The sequence below is a fragment of the Prinia subflava genome, chromosome 6 (genome assembly GCF_021018805.1).
Source record: "Prinia subflava isolate CZ2003 ecotype Zambia chromosome 6, Cam_Psub_1.2, whole genome shotgun sequence".
NCBI classification, from domain to species: Eukaryota; Metazoa; Chordata; class Aves; order Passeriformes; family Cisticolidae; genus Prinia; species Prinia subflava.
In genome coordinates, this window is record NC_086252.1 from 20,422,139 (window position 1) to 20,440,617 (window position 18,479).

An 18,479-nucleotide genomic window follows, 5' to 3' on the forward strand; every position below is an offset into this window, starting at 1 on the left:
CACCTGACTTAATATACTTGTTATTTTAGAGGCTGAAGGTAATTGAAATGATTTGAGCATTGTTTTACACCATCATGCAGTGGAACTTGCTACAAAAATCCCCAAGACAATCCTCAAGTCAGCCGATGCATTCATATTTGTGGTGGCTGTCTGCACAAGTATATTTTTGCTTAGTCCTGCACGGCGATTCTAGTCCAAAACTGACACCAGCTGCTCTTCACAAGGCTAATTATTTCAGAGCTAGCTATGCATCCACTTTTGGAGCCAAATGAGCAGCTAGCTGAGATTTCTATAGTCTGTGATAAGGAGTGTGTGTGCTTGTTGTCCTGGAAAAAATCTTCAGCTGATCCTAAATCTTGTCACTCAGTTCTGCCTTAATGAAGACAATACTAGGTTTACTTCAGAGGCTTATTTAGTATTTGCTTATTTGTTTAATGGCAGGTTTTTGAAAAAACTGGAGATATTTAAACCTGTAAGTTTATATTAAACAATGTAAAAGACTATAAAGAAATAAGAGGTATGCAAATACATTCTTTTGTATCCTGGCTCTTTTTTATTTTGGTCCATTAACGTTATTGCAGTTTCAAAAAATAAGTATGCCAGCTCTTTATGCTCTCTTTCTGTAGTCAAAGGCATCAGGTAAGTGTAAGATGACCAATTTTACATACTTTGCTACATCTTATTTAATTTACATGGGCAGTTAGACATATCAGCATGTGAGAAGGCCACCTTCTTTTAGAACAGTTTCTTAAAAGGGGATGCTGTTTCATAAATTGTCTGCAGTTGAGGCAGCCATGGGTGAAATGGCCTTTCCTATTAAATGTCACGAGATTTAATGTCACAGTATAATTGGGATGGAGGGATAACTGAGCAAGGCTCAACATGTCTTTTTCTGCTAACACCTTATTAATCTACAGGAGTGTTAAAATATGTCTTATAAAGGCCCTATTCTATTGAAAATTGTTGGCTCATAGGAAAAAAACCCCAATCTATTTTATTGCAGAGCTCATGAACAACAATTATGGACTTCCTTCACAGAGAATTTAATTTGTAAGTAAAGTATATAGCAGAATGGGGCACGATAAGAAATTTATGAAACACATAGCCTTAAATATATTTTTAAAGCAGCAAAAACTTACTGCACCCAAACACCATGAAACAGGTAACAACTGAAAACTGATTTCCTTTGGAAAAGGAAAGGTTAAATCAGCATTTAACGCTCATTTGAGTATTTTCTTTCAGTAATTTGACTTGATTTAATTTAACAAATAGTTTATTGATATAATGAATTCCTAGAGTTATTAGTTAAATGCAACTAACCAATTTGCTGATGAAGACTTTTCCGTCTGAATAAAAAAGCAGTGTAGAACATTAAAGACACTGTTGTGTCTTGAAATTTTAGATTGTTCCATTGCTTTTCAAGTAAAATACAATACCAATAGAGAAGCCTTTTGCAGACATCATTATATTTCTTATGCTACTTTTTGAAGTATAATTTTTTTATGGCAAGGATTATATCATAGAATCATGGATTTAGGCTGGAAAAGACCCCTAAGATCATGAGGTGCAGCCATTTACCCAGCACTGCCAACTCCACCAATAAACTGTCCCAAAGAGCATCCACATGTCTTAAATACCTTGACATCTTCTGGGGAAGCACTGCCTTACATCATACAGCTTTTGCCACTAAGAATCATTTTGAGAGAAAGATAAAAAAACCCCAAAACTCCCACATCCCTTTGTTACTGTTTCTCATTTGAAAAAAATATTGACAAGTACATTTATTTTATTTTCTCTCGCAAAACATTTATGCCAAGGAATGACTTAGCAACACAAATGCTACGTTTCTACACTGAAAGCCAGAAATATTTCTAACCAGAAATATTTTGCAATGGAATTTTACTCTCTAAACAAAACAAAACAACTACTTTGACTGAAAATTTCAGTGCCACTTTGCTGTAATTCAGAGGGATATAAAGTCTGCATGTGTTGGAATGTTCTTTCTTGGTGGGAATATATGAAGTTTTTAAAAGCCAATAACTTGAAGTGCTTAGGAAGCTAAACCTTTATAAATGTTCTAGAAAAATCCTACGTTTTAAGAGTAGAGACTAATTTTAAATGAAAAATAAAAGAAGCTTAACCAAGCAATATATTCTCTGTCTTCTTCCCTTCAAAGAAGTAAAAGAAACAAAGGTTGCCGATACTGATTGATCAAAATGATAATAGACAGTAAAAATGTTTAGAATTTGATGCATATTCACTCACTTTCCAGTTCTTTTTGCCCATTTAACCATTTCCTCATCAATTATGTTCTGCATAATTTACCACATTACCTTAATCTATATTCACACTCTGAGTTTACAAAATGTCTTAGTCATGCAGAATGGCTGAAATAAATTGCAGAGGACAATCAGAGCACTGCCTTTTCTAAAATAACTGCAGTAGAAAAATATGAAAAAAAATAGGTCCATCTGATAGTATTTACAGGAGAGGAAATCATTCTCAGAAAGTAAATGTTTGTATTAAAGGACTTTTCAAAGTTTTGCTTCCAAGGGGAAATAATCAGAGAACACCAGCCAATTTGACAGCACTTAACGCTATGCTTTTTAATATGGTATCAATTCAAATGTATCCAGGCCTCCAAGGAAGTGGGATGCCAGGCAGAGCACGTAGGTAGAAGAGTTCTAGAAGCTCATGTGTTATTCTGTTGAACTGTAGTGTAGCTTCCCCATCTGTCAGTTTTTTATAGGCTGAAGGAACTGAATAGAGCCAGCCTTAAATGACTAATTTCAAAGTGGTGATTCTGAGTAATGCACATTTAACAGGTATTCTGTCTTGTTGAACTGCCAGACAGTAGCCCCAAGTTTACACATGCTTTGCCTAGGATGCCTATTTCTGCAAAAAGTAGCTGAGGGGAAATCTCCTCTGTAAGTCATCTTCCACGGATGTAGCTCACTCTGAAATATTACATAGTAGAAACTCAGAAATGTAACTCCCTACAGAAGAACCATATGGCAAACTCAGTTGTTTCCAGGTACTCATAAATTACTGTGCAGTTCTCCTGGTATTTGCAGGTTAGCATTAGAGAAGATGAAGAACTTTGCTTCAAAAAAATGGAAAAATATTTAAAATCAGCACTTTTATTCCAGCTGGCTAAAAAAATTCCTTAAAATTTTTGGGCCAGCTTTTGTCTTTGTGAATTCAACTGGAAGAACCCTCATTAAAGTCAAATCCCAATGAATTATAGACAAGGTTTAAGTGGGTTTGTTTGTTTGTTTTTGTGGTGTTTTGTTTGTTTGTTTTAATGTTGGAACAATATAAATACTGAGTAAAAATTCTTTGTACTAAAAAAGAGAAGAGGAAGAGCTCAAGGTGCATTTTTTCCTACAGGAAAGAAAAATATGGCAAAGTATCTCAGCAGTAGCTCTTCTGTGAAATAAGGAAGGCGAAGTGAGAGTTGTTCTCAGAATTCAATTACTGCTAATTAAGCTCCCTATCTAGCGTAAGAAAAAAAGCCTTTTATTCCCCCAGGTTCTTATCTCTACTGATAGTCACACAAATCGTAAGATAAAATCTGCTCTTGTAGAAACAATTTGTAACTGACATAGGCATATCAGGTAAACTTAACAAAGCTGACAAAAATTCTGGCAAAAATAATTTCTTGAAAGTTGCACTAGTTCTGTATCTGAAAAAACCATCTGTAACTTCTTTTGTTTGGAATGGGGTTTTTCTTTTGTATGATGACATAGCTGCAGTTGCCTGCAGAATTATAATGGTTTTATGTGGCCATCAGCAGTTTCCAAAATTTAAAGTACCTCTTAGAGGTCATTCTCAATATTATTTTGGCAACCAGATATGAAAAGTGGGAATAGTATGCCTTAAAAAGCTTATTAAAAGAAGATTTCCATTTTGCATGAATCATCCCAGTTTTTCTCCCAACATCATATTTGCTCAGGACTAAAAGATCTGAAACACTTCTGAATCTCCTGGGGCAACCTGTCAGGAGTGATCGTATCAACGTGACTTCCATCCAGTGAAAATTCAAAAAAATCCAAAACACTTCAGGAAAATTCTTCTGGTTTATGAAAACAGACATTTAAAAATCTGTTTGCTGGAATATTTCCAAACAGTTCTGTTTATCATGGTTTCCAAAATATCCAGGCATAATTTGCTTAATGCACATAGGTGTCAGCAATATTTCTAGTAAAACTGGGGAAACCACAATTGTTCTCTTCAGTGTGTGCATGTAAATACGAGCTATTGAATTAAGTCTGGGTGAATGATGACAACGTAGTCTTTAACTTTGCAGGATGAATGAATTCAAGTGTTACATTCCTAGCACTGACAGTGTTCCAAGACTGGCAGTTTCAGGGGAATGTAAGCAAAATTCCGATGAGTGATTGATTAATTACTGACTCAGTTAGATACAGGCTCTTGTAGGAGTGGATGAATAGTTTCTCCATGAGAGGAGGGGGCATACTTGCCAATGTTTGGTGCAAAGAAATCATTCTGGTCATTGATACAATCAGTGAATATCAAGTCAAGTGCCACCTGCAATAAAAGTCAACTCCCTCTCCCAAGTGCCAAGGAAATAATTTGACCTATTTAATACATGTGTGTTTTGAGTCCATGTTCTTCTAGGCTAAAGCCACAAAATTTAATTTCACTCTTTGAGCAACTGAACTGCAAGTGCACTAATTAATTAACTATTAGCAACTGAGGTATGTTATAGTGCTGGAGAGGAAACTGCAGAGAATATAGAAAATTACCTCCTGCTAGGATAGTTCAGAGAAGCTTTTTGTATGCTTATTAAACATAAGTTATAGGAAATAAGGACGAATCAGAGAAGGCATATATGTGAAACCCATGCACCTGATAAGCATAGCAATAATGTTAATATAGAAGCTGTGATACAGACATCTGTTGAAAACTTCTTGGTATAATTGTGTGGTCTTTCCTGCTGTGAAATGATAGCAAATACTGATGAGCCTTCTACTGAAAATTGTAGCCAAACTCTTTTTGAGGTTTTTGAGTTTTTTTTATGTGTCAGGCAGAAGTGGGGAGAGAGAATTTTCATAGTGTAGTCTAAAAGAATCTTGCTTCTTCTGAAGTTCAGGAATGAAACTACAAACTGTGAGCATAAACATAGCAGCAGTAAAATGTTTTTAATTTCTTCTATTATATTAAATTTTCCAGCACTACATTCATTACCATACTTATCATTAGTAAAAAAGCAGAAAACCCACAAATTCTAAAAATGCCTAGGTTTTAGAGTAAAGGTTAAAGATGGTCTTTAATGCTGATGTTTTAGTCTTCCAGAGCACAGTCCACGTGGGGGAATTTATTCCCACTTCACAGTAGTACATTTAGTTTTCTGGACAGGGCCACTAGATTATACAACATCTTCTGAAAAGATGGGGTAGCTAATGGTTTAGTGAGAGCTTTTCTAGCAGATGTTTTGTCTGAGTTTATAAAACATACTCAGACAACCTCAATTTCATTGAGGAACAAAAGAGTATTTGTATGGCCTATTACTCTTTGCTGCTTCCAGCTTATGTTCTTCTTGGTGTTGTTGTGCTCAATACTTATAGGTGCTATTTACAGTAAGAAAAAAAAACCAAGCAATTCTTCAAAGCAGAAAACACAGGTTTCATCTTCTAAATCTTTGCATACATGTTCTGATGAGTTTTAATGCTATTGAATATATGCATATTTGAATTATCTTATGGCCCAAGGCGTCCTAAAACCACTGTGTACTTGAGAAGGAGCAAGGCACACAGCAGCTGGAATCTACACCCTGTAGTTTACTGTAAGGAAATACCTAGTTCCCTTATGTGTTTATAAAATACTGTGTTTTGAAAATAGTAATTGATTACCAATATGGATTATATGATGTTACCAGAAGTTCTTAAGTCATACAATAAGGAAGGCCCACCCGGTAGATTCAGTGTTGGATGGGGGACACATGTTATGGGACTCTCTTTGTTGATGTTATCAAACCTGAGAGTTACTGACCAGTGAAAATAATCTGTCTGACTAAGACATTAGAATTGTATCTACAGGCATTGCGATGACTGAATTGGTGTTTTACAATAGAAAGATTAAAGTTGCATTAAATTGGATCAAAGGATAGAACTGAATTGCTTTTTTGAACTCCCTTGTCCTTTTCCATCGAATTACTGATACACGTGCTGTGTACTTCGTTCTTCTTAGTCATGATGTTTTACGTCATAATTGTGAATTTAATTTAATGGCTTCTTTTTTTTTTTTTTTTCCAAATTTCATTTGCCAGATAACATTGGGAATTGAAAAGAAATTATAAGAAAAACAATTGGTGTAAAAAGCCACCTTATCTACACTTAGCCAAAATTTACTTTGGGAATTGCAAAGCAGGTTAGTTTTTTATTTTAGTCCTCACTTATTCTGCACTTGGTTTCACCTGGTCTGTACAGTCCCTGCCACATTGAACAAATGCTAATTAGAGCTGTGAAGTGCTAATACACAACAAATAATTAATATTAGTATCATGAAAGCATAAGAAAAAATATTTCTGAACAGATGGTCTGAAGGCCACAAGTAAAGTAAGTCAGAGACGTCTGACATCTCTGTCACGTTACATCACATTACATCTGTGCAATCAACCAAACTTTCATAATATGATTTTTCCAATGAAACAAACAAGTACATCTTTGGAGATTCTCCTATCATCAGCAGTAATTTTCTGCTTTTACAAACCTGCACGAACTAATCAAATAGTAATAAGAAAGATCTTGATCCTGTTCTCATTGACTTCATTCTGAGTTTAGCATTGACTTGGAAATGATCACTGCTAGATGGAGAATTATTTCATAAAATATAATGTGTAACAGGTGGCAGTTCTGACTTGGAATTTTGCTAGAATTATCATAGTAATTGTTACTATTGACTCTTTCCTTAATTTAATTTGCTAAAATAATTCACTGCTTTGTGAGATAGGTTCTCATCTTACCTTGTATTATACTAGGATAACTTCCTTGTTTGGAAGAAAATTACAAGATTGAATTAGTAGAATATTCTTTATTTGGGAGATATGTTAGATAATTTGCTTAAGAGTAAACTAGAAAAATTAAATTATCAGTAGATTTTAAGAGCATGTTGAAATAAGAGACAAAGCAGAAGAAACATTTATTTATAGTATTCTCATACAATTGGTATTCTCTGCATCAGAAAATTGAAGTCCTATGCAAGGACTTGAAGGAGAGTCCTAGGCAAAAGCACTTATGCAAGTGAAATCAGTAGGTGCCTTCCTAATTAAACTAACTTTATAAAGCTCTTTCTCTGCTTTGTTCCTTTATCCACTTTGTTACACTTTATTGAGTGATCTGTGACTTAGATTCTTAGATGTCTGTGTTAGAATGCACTGGCTTCCTGAGTGGCAGAATTTTTATTAGTATACTTAGATTTTCAAGATTTATCTTATGAGCGTGTTAAACTTCAGAGCCTGCTGCATTCTCAGTTAAGAAACTTTAAAAATTGTTCTATTAAGTTTTATGTTGTCACATAAAAAAATTATACCCTTTTCAGCCTCTCATATCAAACTCTGTGCACCATTTTGTCCTGATGCAGAAACCATTTTCAGTCAACCTTATTTCACATAGTTCTTTCTCTGTCATGGGCTTCTCTCTGCCAGTCATGATTCCTTCTCCCTTCCTGTTCTGGTGCTCTGTGGGTTTTGGGGTTTGGTTTTTTTCCCTCTTCAGACTGCAGGAAGGGTTTTTTTTTGCTGGAGAAAAGGCCAAAGGTGAGGATGTTTCTCAAATTGGGAGGTGATTCTCCAAAGAGCTGTATCTTCCCCTTTACTCAAGATTTCCCCTCGTCTCTTGCTGCCGTTCTGGGCAATGATCGGATGAGACAGTTACAGCCCAGCCAGCTGTGGCAGGACACCTGCAGCTGCGTGGCCAGCCCGGGTCATTCCAGCTGGTGCCTACACTGACAAGGAGAATGAGCTGCTTCTGCAGCCTTTAAACATTGCATCTTGCCCATAAATACTGGGACAAAACTAATGTAACTATCATCAAAACCCATCTTTTGGATAAAGACCAAAGTAATCTGTACTTCTAAAGAAATGTTAACATGTAATTTAGTAATTTTAATGAGTATAGAAATTGTAATTCTCCAGATATACATACATGTAATGAGAGCGATTACCATGCAACAATAAACCATCACTGCTATTATAAAACCATAAACTGTTATTCAATATACTATAAAATTCAAAATCTAATTGAATGTGCTAGTTTAGCATAATTCCCACAAGCCATCATTCTTTAATACTGTGAAATGAATGGGGGGGGTTGTGGAGCTATTAATTGTTACTGACAGGCAATAACCACTGGAATGAAACTCCAATTATCAGCAAGCATTAATCACATTTACTGTCATCTGCAACGTCAAAAAATATTCTAAACAGCTAAAAGGAATTTATATCTCTTACGTTTTAACTCAGTTTATAGAAATCAGATGGTCTTTTGCTGGGATAAGCAGGGAATTACAAAAGGGTATTTTCAGTCCTGCTCAGTCTCGTATTTTCCATTTTAAAAAAGCCCTCCCACTTTATTGCATTTTGATGGAGGCTTAGGTGCCGTGCAGCTTTATCTCTATACAGTTATGTATGATTTATACTGTAATTGTTGCTAGCATGATGTTATTGCAGTCACTGGCTTTAAAAATAAGAAATTATAGAGATCATCTGAGCATGCAGTGCACTAGTCTGTTCCAGGAAAGCAATTAACATCGCTTTTAGGATGCAGCTTGATCAGGTGTAGTGTTCTTGGAGATGAGGGCATAAACAAAGGTGGCAGAGTCTTGCTCAGAAAACACTGTTCTATACTTTTCATCTTGGTAATTTCTCAGACTCTGTTGTTTATTTCAAATAATTGTTTTCCTTTGAACCTACCCAGTATATCAAAGCCACAGATGTTCATCTCTGGGAATAAGGAGATGGGGAGCTGTTCAGCACTAGTGAGTGCACTGGCCATTGTGCAGTGAAAAGGCCCCACTTGCAGAATGGGATCTGCTTACCGACAATTTCCCCTAAAATAACAAATAGCATTGCTGGGCCGTGGAGAGCACACTGTGGCCCTAACTCTCAAATGATACTGAGGTTTCTTCTGAACTACAGAAAATCATTCTGAATGATCAGGACCTGAGACTTTGCCAGTTGTTTACCTTGAGAGTCTGTCAGCTTTTGCTGGCAAAAAAAGACATTCAGAATGAGGAAGCTTTTTGGAAGCAGAATAAGGAAGCAAAATAAGGAAGAAGACTAAGGAAGAATTTGAAAGCACCAGTCCACAATACGCTGTGAATAACTTCATTTAGAAAAAGCACTGAAATCCTAAATATTTGCTTTACTATATTATTGTTCACTCATGGTTTCAACACTTCATAATGCAGTGAAGATACGAGGACTCTTGTACACAACACAAATCAGAGAGCGGGTGTAACATCTGTTCACAGTGTACTGCATATATCCAGCAGAGTATCTTCTTAGAAGAAACACACGAGAATTGATGAACTGTACATCAAAAGAAGCCCTAAAATATACACAAATTGTATTTAGCTGGGTCTGAGGCACCTCTAAGGCACAGAGCAGTTGCTTATTTTCCAAGTTTTTGAATAGAGTTTTATCTATAAAATTGGATATAGTAGTGCCTCTGGGTGTGAAAGTCAGAGCTTGACAGTACTAACAGTTTTATTATTCCAGTTATTATTTACATAACCAGTTTATTATTTTCATAAACAGTTTTCCAAACTTTCAAATACTGCATTTTCACTAAAACCAATGTGTGTGTAGTTGACAGAATGGTTTTAGAATGTTCAATGCACTCTTGAATAGGTTACATTTTTAAGATTCTGTCCTCTGAAATCCTCTTAAGATACTGGCACTTGTCAGCCTTGCTTACTTAAAAAACTGTGGTTGGATAAAAGTACCTTATATCTGATTTTCTTGCTGAATGTAATTGAATGTTCTTCCTCTGAAATACAGCAAATTCTTGGCCTACCAACATTTTCTTAAGCTAACTGAAGACATTGAAAGTGAACACATCTAAAATAATCAATATTATACTATAGTACTTTCATGATCAAGTAATCAAAAAAACTAAATGCCTGAATGAACTGAACTAGCAGAAAAAACTTCATCATGAGAAAACTTTGGAACATGATTCTTTTCTTGACTTCAACTCCCAAACTCTCTCATTTATAATTTTCTTAATGTTTTTCTAAGTTGTTCAATGTGCAACTTGAATAGATTTAAAATTTAGTAAAAAATAGTAATAGAAATAATAACCATGCTAAGATTTTAGTCTGAATTCATACTTACATTTCATTTCCCATATTTAATTAAACATTTCTATCTTTTCAGAAGAAATTACTAAGTATTTTAAAGTTATTTTCCATTCCCAATTTAAAACTGCTGCACTGAAAATTTATCATAACTAATGGATTCATTTATGCTTGTTGCCAAGGTGACAGAGTTTGTCAGAATAGCAGAAATCAAAGTATTTAAAATGTAGTTTTAAATTCTCCATGTAGTAGGGTAAGGTAAACACTAATTCTGTCAAACACCAGTTATCTTTCATTAATATGGAATTGCATTCATTCTCAGAAGAAAAAATACACAGATATTAGTCTGTCATGTAATAAACAGATTTCCTTTAAAGAAGATAGTAATAGACAAATGTTTGGTAATTTAGCAAGTCTATTTACAACACTATGTCTTTAAACTTGAGCTGTCAGTTAACTCCTATTCAATATTCCTGCTTGCTTAAAAAAGGAAGAACACCCTTGAGTATAATTGTGAGAACTGGCTTTCTCCCTCCCTTTCTCCCTCCCTTTCCTTATCTCTGACTGAGTAATAACCCTCATTTAGTCACATCAGTCATTTCTGCCATCAGCCGTTTTTCTGGCTGGAACAGAAGCATGAATGGCGCACACACTGAAATGTGGGAAAACTTCAGAGATTCTGATAAGACACTGCAGAACGTGCCATGAGTTGGTGTTATCATTAGCTGAGAAATGAAAATGGATGCAGTAATTTGCACAGCAATTACAGCTTGGCCCCTCCTCCATGACTGGGCAGTGAGTATTTACAGATGCTAACCAGTGTAGTGGCAAACCTTGAGACTGGTGAACTGCCCCAGTGCGTTTCGCTAGTGAGTACGAGCTAGCAAGGGCCACACAGCCACCATCCTCTGTTCACTTTCCTGTGAGCTTCTGTTTTCTTCCAATGACATTGAGACACTTAAATGACTTATCAAATAAAAAAATCTTCTTAATAGCTGGTAAAAACTAACAGGAAAGCACAGTGCATAACCCGTGATAGGAAATATTTGGAGTTACTAGAATTTATCATATTTAATCCTGCTAGAGGTCTGGCTAAGTGGAGCAATTTGCTTTTTGGCTGCTCAAACTGAACACTCGAATAGATGACAGATTTGAAGATGTCATCTGAAATACTGCACAATTATAGTGAATAATTTGAAAATATTCTGTTCTTTTAACAGATCTTAAAATGTCTTATTCAGTAGACTAAGGCATTTAGAGCCAAACTACTCCTAAAACCAGCAGGCCTGTATGTTTCTGGTATTTGGTATCACAATATTTCTCATTTAAAATTTCAGTGGTGACTGAATAATAGTTCCCAAAGAATGATCTAACCTTGGCTGGATTTTGTTTCAGTCAGAAAATTCTGCTTGTGAGTTCTGATATGTTGTAAAGAGAAAGCCTTTTAAAATTTGGAGTTGTTTTGGTATTTCTTAGGTCCTAGGGACAGCTCACTTACCTGATATCAGGTGGACACAATTAATTATTATTGTTTTACTTTAACTGTTTTGAGCAAATACCCTCCCACTTTATTGTTTTAATAATTCATTTATTGGTTTTATTATAGCTGTGCCTGTGGAGTCTCATTTAGAGATTACTGATTAAATGTTTTCTCCAGCCTACCCCATGTAAAAATATCTATAATGTAAAATCGTATTTTGGCGATATGTGTAGCATTGCACATAGCATTTGCTGACTTTTGAGTCAAATCTGCTTTGTCTGTAAGCCTCTACATATGATGGCTGGCAATTTCTTCCTGTTAAAATATTCCTGACAGAGTTTATTACTTTTCAGGAGCTGGAAAGTAGTGTATTGCACCTTCAACTCTTTATTTAGTTTCATCTCTGTCTCAGTTACAGACCTTACTGATATAATTAAGAACTATGCAATTTGCCCTCATTTTTCTATATGCCTTGAGTGTGTTCTGTTCTTTCACTTTTAGTGCCCTCCCCAAGGTAATACAAAACAATAACATGCCATATGGCAAATGGAATCAGCTGTAACACCAGGCAGTGTCTTTTATCATGTAGCTTTTGCGGTATGACATTCCCAGGTTTGTAACTGATGAATATTGCATGTCACAGAGAACCTTTAGCTGTGATGCTGCTTCTCCCATTAGAGACATCCTTGCTGATGCCCTGCAAACATGCAGCAGCTCTCAGTCAACAACACACCAGGAACTGGCAGAATGTCTCAGTGTGTGGCAGCCCACAAACAGCAAAGTTATCATGACCAGAGTATTGCACTATCATGACTTGTGCAACACATAATTAATATGTTAACAGTAATCAAGAGTTTTGTATCATTTGTGAGGCTTGGCTAAGGATTTTTGTATGCTTTAATGTCTTTAGAGCTCCTGGGAATTCATAGAATATGTTTTTTCAGTTGTGAATTTCCATAGATTTGGAGTCAGTCTTCTGAAACCTGCTGTCTGGAAGCACTAGTTCTATGAAAATATTAGCATAAATAAGAATTTTGTAGATGAGTTAAAGTACTTCAACAGGGCCAAGCTCTAAAGCAATATCTGTTTTGTGGCTATACTAAATGGGTGTGATGAGCTGATGGTTTTACTTAGGAATGCAAAAACCTGTAAGTAACCATTTCTTAATGCTTCATGTCTGTTGCTGTACCAGAATCCTAGGTTAGCATTAGTTCTGTGAGTGGAAGGGAGAGATGTTGATTAGGTAGATAGATCTGTAATGTTTACCTATGGATTTGTTACCATCTTCTGTTTGTGGCTAAAATATATTTTCAGACTATTCTAAAAGTAAGTATCGCTAAAAAGTTTATAGGATGTTTCTGTCATGAACAGTTCCATCAGGTAATGTGCAGTCAGCCTTGTGTCCAGTTTGTTTTAGGCAATATGGGTTATGTAGTCTCCACCACGTGTGTGCTCCCACTGTGACACTACACGTGGTGCAGCAACTTTTCTCCAAAGCAGGAGAGCAGAAGAGGAAAGGATGAATTGTTCTTTCCTGTTAATCCAGATTTGGTCTTGGGTAAATATATTTCTACCTCTTTGGTCATGCTTAGGAAATGTAAATGTGCCCAAGCTCTAAACAAACTTTCCACCTGTCACCTGTAGGAAGGGAGGGGTGGGTGATAACAGATGGTGCTTCTTCTACCCAAGAGATCAGTTGGAGGTCAGGACATTGTAAGGTTTGAGAACTTGGGGCTGAGGAGAAGGAACAGGAGCACACACAGCACAACTCATTTTTACCCCTCTGTGAAACCACTACTCAATTAGCTTCCTGTAGGGACTGGTACAATGGTTTATTTAAAGGAAATAAAATTAAATACAGGAAGTGGCTTTTATTAATAGGAATGTAGGATACCAGTATAATAAATATTTGCACTGAGGGTAACAGCAATTTTGCTCAAAAAGTAAATTCCTTGTGTAAGTGGGGGTTAGTAGGGTTTATGTATTGTGTGCTTACCTATGTCCTAGATACATATAGAAGGAATTCTCAGAAATACTGAAAGGGCAGGATAAACCATTTGGCACAATTCTTTGTACATTTTACACCTTATAGAGAATAACTTGAATTCCCTACCTGATTTTTTAGAAACAGCTCCGTCTTTTTGTCCTTAATTTTTTTTTCTTGCTTATCTGCGTTGTATCTACTGCTGTTCTCCACTGTTTGCTTGTCTCCTCATCACATATGAAACCAGTGTGGACTCTATATTGAGAAACCTGCATGGACAAAAAGGCATGAGTTACATATGTGTAAATGACAAACTTCTTGTGTCATTACTTCTTTTTCTGTCTTCCACGAAGACAGAGATAGAACGATTAGAGACTTGGCGTCAAGGACTGAAGTAGTAAGTTTGCAGATATGAATACTGACATAATTTTATACTGCTAGCCAGCAAATCCATGAACAACACCTATTTATATATATTTTTTGCACAAAATGTGTCAACACAAACATGTAGAAGTAATGTGTTTCTCACAACAGAAAATGCATGCTCATTAGAAACAGAATACAAGTGTTTGTTCTCTGGAAGCCCAAACAACACGTTCAGAGTGACCACTCATGCTCAGAGGTGTCACAGACCAGTTTACTTGCAGCACTGACCTGATTTCTTTTAGCCCTGGTCTTGAAGTTTACAGGGTGCCGGAGACACCTCTGCAAAGTTCAGTGATTTTCACAGAATTCTGATCAGGCTTGGGAGACTTATCCTTAGATTGCAAATAGAAATTTTGTGGTTTTAAGGTTTGTCTGTTCTGTTTTCTGGTTTATCATTCTTTGGTGGTTTTTTGGTAGTGTGACTTTTTTTGTTTTGTTGCTTTGGGGTTTTGTTGGTTTGTTTGATTGGTGGGGTTTTGTTTATTTTTGTTGTGGCTGTTTTTTCCCACAGAACTTGTATCTTGGCTTTTTCCAGTTCCTAACAATCCCTCCTCCATCACTTATGTATCTGTTCCCCACCTTTGCTTTTGAATAATCATGCCTTTAGGTGAGAATTTGTAAATGAAAATTGTACTGTCCTGTGTCATGACCTTAACTATTACCAACATTCTTATTTCTAAACCTCTGACTTCCTTAATTAAGACCAAGATAAACACCTCTTTGTGGAATCTGATGAGGATTATTTGAAACAACACATTTATGTAATACAACCAGGTATGAAAAATAATTAAAATTTGGAAATATATAGTAGTGCCAAGGAATTTCAATTGTATCAAACTGTTGACTATTGGGACACTATTTCTATAATTAAAAACATACTTTGAAATAATTTTTATGTTCATGGGGAATTTATTTGCTTGAGAAGGACAGCAGCTATATTTTTTGACCCTTTTCCAGTAGGATTTGTGTCAGAATGAAGACAAAAAGCAGAGAAATACTTAAAATGGCTTCCTTTAAATGGTTCTACCTTTAATGCAAGGAGTCCTTGAGTGTCCAGCCTCAAGGACTGCACAAACCTCTGCTCACGCGTGCTGACAACTGAGCCTGGGCTGGCAGCTTTCTGTGCCTCAGAGACACCCCAGTATTGTACAGTGGGCAGAATAAAAAATGCAATTACCTTAAAAAAAGAGTAGAATTAAGATACATGTTTGCCTGTGTCTCACTGCCAAAAAGCTTTACATATGATAAACACAGTCATCAAACTCACTCATGACAAGTGAAACTTGGCTTGTGCATCATTTATCAGAGTTCTGCCACTAGTCTCATCCTCATCCACTTTACCATGTAAGATGTGTTGCCTTAGAGCATGCCACATTTTATTAAGTATCTAGCTTTTCACGAGGATGGTATTAAATGAAAAGCATTCTTATTTGCCTGGAAATTTATGCCATACACCAAATACCATTTTATCTGTGATTACTTAGCAGGAACCATCTGTCACGCCCCCACCCCCTCAGTGCTGAGAAAGGCAGAGACTGAAGGTGAGAAGTATATTTACTTCTGACAACAAAAGCAGCAGCTGCTGTTACTTTTAGCTGTAAGGCAAACATGCTGGAAAAGGTGACTATCTGTTGTGGTTCTAGTGTACTGCGACCAAATATGTCTGTTGATGACAGCAAATCTCTTAATATTTGGAAGAAAATTGCGTTATGGATTGTGTCAGGAGGGCATGTACAACCACAGCTCCAGCTGGGAGGTAGAACCAAGAAGAAACTTTGGGCTAGAAAAGTATCAGGATAAAATCAAGAATTTCCCCCTTCTCCTGCCATCCTTTTGGTAGAATATTATATTGCAAAAGACATTATTTTTCTCTAATGATAGCATGAGATTCTGAAATTAAACACAGCAGGTAGAAACACCCAGCACAGAATTAAAAAAAATAAATTGGCATATTCATATGCTGAAATCTTTTCCAGTGCTGACAACTAACTATTCCAAGTGGAAAAGCTACAAGCTCTGCTGTTAATTGTGCCAATTTCCCTTCTTAAAACTCTGGCACTGTGTTTTGAGGGCTGGATACTCTAATCATTTTATTCTTACCATCATCTATCAGGCTAAGAGAGATATTTACAGCAACAATTCTTTAATAGGATTACAGAAAATAAGTATACTTTTAAATTTATGGGAAAGGGAAAAGGGGTATTTCTTCAATAAAATCACTTAATTCCTGTTACTTTCTTTCATAGTGCACAAGGGGAGCATTGTGCTAGGATGTAAACATACCTAGAGCATATTTTAAGACCAAAATATAAACATTAGTGGGAAAGGGCACTTTATGCAAATGTGTTTCTGAGTGATAGCTCTCCCTCCCTGATGGTTCTAGTAAGACAGAATAATTTGGGAAAATAAGTGGAGTTCCCTGCCCTTTAGCTCTTTTCTCTTTTCATGTTTGTCTCATTGCAAATATGATTATGACAAAATAAAAGGTTCATTTAGGTGGGAGGAGCTTCTTCTAGAATATTTCCAATATGGAAATATTTCCACTATGGAAAATGTAGAGATAAAGCAGAGCTGTAAATGACACCACTTACAGGAAGGGGAAACAGATCAACATGCCTTACTCTGTATTGCACTTGCTTTCCTTTTACAGCCCACCTGTCAGTCCTGTTATCATTGTCTAGAAAAGAATTTACAGTAAGTCTTTGCTTCAATCAGTTTCCATGGTAACATGGTTGTTTTAAAACCTCTACTTAAAGATAGCTTGGTTAAAATGATAATGAGCTGCAGTGCTCATCCATACCTGAACTACCCTTCCCATTGCTCAAAAATAATCAGATAGGGCTGCTCTGGTTCCTTTGGTATCTACAACACTATCTCAGTAACCAAGTGAGATCAGCTTGCCATCAGGAAATCTCACTTTTCAGAGATGGAGGGGGTTCAGGCCACTGGCTACTGTGTGTACATGACATGCTGGAAGCAGAGGAAATCACGCTGGTGTCTGGAGCTCTGTGTTCACTGGGAAGGAGCCCTGTGCATGTGCAGTACCTGCCGTGGGGCTGAAAGCTCCAAGGGCCATGGCATCTTTAAACATATGAACCAGAAAGGGCAGACTCTCTCCCTTGCAGAAAACGCTGTTCTCAAAGGTATGAAAAATCAATTCCCTTCAGACCACATCGAGGGGAAGAAAAGTTCAGGGAAAAAAAAACCAAATGAAAGTTAAGAATATTGAGATAATACCCCGTCATTGTGGATTATGTATATTTTATCCAGCCCTTAGTTATCCCTTATCCTAGTTTCAAGCTTATCTCTTGCACTCATGATTTCTGATTCTCTGGCCCAGTTTGACTTTGTCTTTGATAGTCTTCTTTTTAATTCTGATTACTTAATACCAATTCTCATTCAAGAGAAGAATCAACAATTTTGTAATGTAACTTACAAAACCCAAGTTTCCATTACAGGGAATAAAAAATTTAATGTGTATCTGATAGAGCTCTTCAGCAATTGCTCTGAACACTTGATGCATTTCATAGAAGATGACACCTTCCATGTGCTATCAAAAATTCTTAAGATTCTGTACTAGATCTGCTCTTGTTGTATTGGGTAGCTTAATACTTACACAAGAAGTTTTTTGTTCCATTAGAGGCACAGATAAAATCTATGAAGAAATTTTTACACATCTGTATCTTCCAGGCAGGCATTTAAAAAGCTGCTGAATGTAGGTATACACCAGTTAATTTATACACCAGTTAATTTATACTTGAGTTTTTCCAACGACTTGGTAAAGATCTCATGTTTCAGCATGGGAAAACACATCATTTTTCCATGGTAAGTGGTTTTCCAGCTGGTCCCTATTAAGCATCTTAAATAAAAGAGTCAACTTGGTCATCCACTGGTTCCTTTAGGTAATTTAGTTGCCCTTTAAAAGGAGTCGTATCCTTGTACCAAACCAAATAATATGGGTGTACTAGAAGTTTGATTTAGACCTACATAATTCCTTCCCAAAACATCAAAAAAAAAAAAAAAAAGCTCTCAATGTATTTTTTCCAGCTCTTATTTTTAACTAACAGTTTCATTTACTCCTGCTGTCCTAACACTGTCCTGTAGTCATTAATTTCTGAGGGAAGGGCATTGTCAAATCAGGGTATCATAAATCTACTGAATTCCTTTCATCAGTCATGGCAGTAACGTCTTCGCAGTACTCCTGTGTGCCAGTAAAGCATGACCTCTGACTGATCTGTGCAGACTGTGCTTAATTGAACTGTGCTT

At 36.2% G+C, this 18,479-nt stretch overlaps 1 protein-coding gene across 3 annotated transcripts in view; it reads right to left on the reverse strand.

Moving 5' to 3' along the window:
• The window catches only part of B3GALT1 (beta-1,3-galactosyltransferase 1), a 180,014-nt gene that overhangs the window by 88,575 nt on the left and 72,960 nt on the right, over positions 1-18,479 (reverse strand). For 2 of the 3 annotated variants that reach the window (XM_063400569.1, XM_063400570.1), the window contains one exon: positions 13,917-14,056. The exons of the other annotated variant lie outside the window; for it this stretch is intronic. The gene's annotated coding sequence lies outside the window, so the exon portion shown is untranslated. The remainder of the gene's footprint in view (positions 1-13,916; positions 14,057-18,479) is intronic. 3 annotated transcript variants of the gene reach the window in all.